The following is a 2,941-nucleotide window of genomic DNA, read 5'->3' on the forward strand; positions in this document are numbered from 1 at the left end:
TTACACATAGGATGGTCTTGCTTGGTATAAATATCAAACAAGAATTGGCAAAAGCCTAATGGATTCCATTCTACTGATTTTTTTTAACAGCTTTTTTTGTATTGAAAAAATCTGGAGACTCAAAGATAGACATGCTTTCTTAGCTTGTATGTTGTTTCCTCTGTCTTGAAGTGCTTTGATAAATGGATTGAAACTTGTCTGCTCTGCCTGTAGTTTCTTAGACCCTCTCTGGAAACTCAAGAGTTAATTGTCACAGATATCTCTACACCAGGCAGAAGAACCAAGAAGGTTGTTTTTCCTCTGTTCTAGCAAAGGAAGCCCACTAGTGTTTCACGCACACATGGCATCAGAACTCTACTCCTGCCCTGAAAATAGCAGGTCCCACACTTAGGGTAAAATTATTTCCCTGTGCAGAGAACCTCAGCACAAACCCCTTGCACCACTTAAATCCCAGTGAAGATGTCAAAATAGGGCCTAAGTGGCACTAGAAGTAGGCATTATGTTGGTCCTCTGGACGGGATGAATGTTCCCCTTAAAGAGGAGACCTAAAATAGAGCATGTGACAAATTAGCACAGGAATGGTTCAGTTGTTTGTTCCTCTTTTGATATAGCCAAACCTTGACATACTTTTTCCCATTAAGGTCAATGGGCAAAACAGAGCAAGGACTTTCATGATCTGATCTGATAAATTCTAAATTTTGGACTGTCGCTTAAATTATCCTTCCTCTTGCCACTGCTATATCGGAAACCAGATCTGCTGAAAGTTATTTTCATAGATTCCAAGACTGGAAGGGACCATTGTGGTCATGTAGTCTGACCTCCTGTATAACACATGCCAGAGAACACCCCGAAAATACACTGTACATGATGGAGTCAACCATTTAGACCTTTACACTGGCCATTGAGAGTGTGAGCCTGTGTGCTTTTCTGAAACCTTCTGTACTGTATTTTAGCTGTCCTGGCTACGTCTCCTAAGAATATGAAATTCAGCTATTGGTTAAGGTTACTGTGAGGTAAAAAGTAGCTAAGTGCACAAATTCATTTGTATTAACAGTATTGTTTACCTTGTACTGTATGTCTTGTACTTGCCTTCAACAGATAGCTCTGTTTATCTCCAGCTTGATAAATATGAGGTGCCATGCTTCTGCCACCAAACGTCAACTCCGGGCACCCTAAAGCTGTGCTAGGTATATAGGTAAACACAATGAAATATTGAAAGAGTTCCTGTTTACTTCAGTGCTGGAGGTGAATTATGAAAGAGTAGAGTGAGGGTCACATTTTCGCTACAAGGCCATGAAGATGACTCCATTACCCTCAGTATTCTCAGGCCATGTTTGATTTACGCAGCCTTTTATTTCACTTTTTAATAATATTTTGCATATTAAAATTTGTATAGGCAGCCAGAAGAGAGCAGTATATACACAATACATGCCACAATAGAGAGGATTAGGAATCATTGGTTCAGTTATTTGGGATTGGGAACAGAGGGTAAGGCATCCTTTCCCCTTTTTTACACTTTGTTTTAAAGGTCTCTCTAGTTATTCCGCTGCATTTGTCCGCCACAAAAGAAGAGTGCATGAGCAATACAGCTGGGTGTGATCTGTTCGGATATAAAATTCAGAAGCATTTGCTGAGGCAGGTTGGGGATTTTTTGAATGGGACTTCTAGGCAGGGCCGGCTCCAGGGTTTTGGCCGCCCCAAGCAGCCAAACAAAACAAAAAACAAAAAAAAGCCGCGATCGCGATCTGCGGCAGCAATTCGGCGGGAGGTCCTTCGCTCCGAGCAGGAGTGAGGGACCGTCCGCCGAATTGCCGCCGAACAGCTGGACATGCCGCCCCTCTCCGGAGTGGCCGCCCCAAGCACTTGCTTGGTAAGCTGGTGCCTGGAGCCAGCCTTGCTTCTAGGTTCACATTAGCCAACCCAACCTTTTGTTTCCCTGGTCTAAATTTAAAAAAAAGTCCACTCTTCCCCCAGACAGGTTCGTATTCTCTTTTAAAGTTTTATCACACCGCTCCTCCAGACTGTGTGTGTGTGTGCGTGTGTGTGTGTGTGTATGTGTATGTACACATCTAAAATATGGACAGATTTTCAAAAGCCACTGGTGATCTTAGATTCCTCAATTCTTGAGCTGCCTGACTACAAACACCTTAAATATTTTCCGAAAGTGCCTTTTGAAAATCATGCACTTTTAAGGTGTGTCAATTAATTTACCCGGAATTTAAGGTACCCAAATTTGTTTGTCATGTGTGAAAACCTGGAAATACACACACGCGCACAGGCCAAATTTCCATGCTTTTGGGTAATTCCATTGATGGTGAACTAGAGATATGATTTTGGTCTATAGTGTATGTGTATTCTATACAGTATATGTGGGTAATACACACACACACATACACCCAGGATGGCCAAGCACTTTGATTTACACTTCAGAGTAAGTAATTTGAACTAATACTGCATATGTCACATTCTGTATGTAAGCTGTATGATGCCTATAACTTTAATGTTTATTTTGTTAACATTACCACCTACAAAATTATTTGACACAAATGTCAAGGTTGCTGTAAAATGGTATAACTGTAATTATTTCAGTGTATAATGGAAGTTAGAGGAAGCCTATGGTTTGGCTTTGAAGTGCTCTACTTCTAAAAGGATATACTTTAAAAAAAAAAAAAAGTTTTCTTTTTAAGATTATTTTCCTTGCACCAGCTAAACTTTCCTCAGTTTATTTGTTAGCTATTATAGCTGTTCTGTAGTTAGATTTTAATCAGCCCTAGTACACAGTAATGTGAAACACTGAAAGAGCTACTAATTAATCGCCTTTCTGTATGTAACAGAGAGATAAATATCCATCCCGGAGGAATTGTAATTTCATGGTTCCTAATGATGGTTAGATTACATTATCTGGATCACTTAGGCTGTGGGTGTCATAAGAAATGCTCAA

This window comes from Terrapene carolina, unplaced genomic scaffold (assembly GCF_002925995.2).
Source record: "Terrapene carolina triunguis isolate 2854851 unplaced genomic scaffold, T_m_triunguis-2.0 Scaffold95, whole genome shotgun sequence".
Lineage (NCBI taxonomy): Eukaryota > Metazoa > Chordata > Testudines > Emydidae > Terrapene > Terrapene triunguis.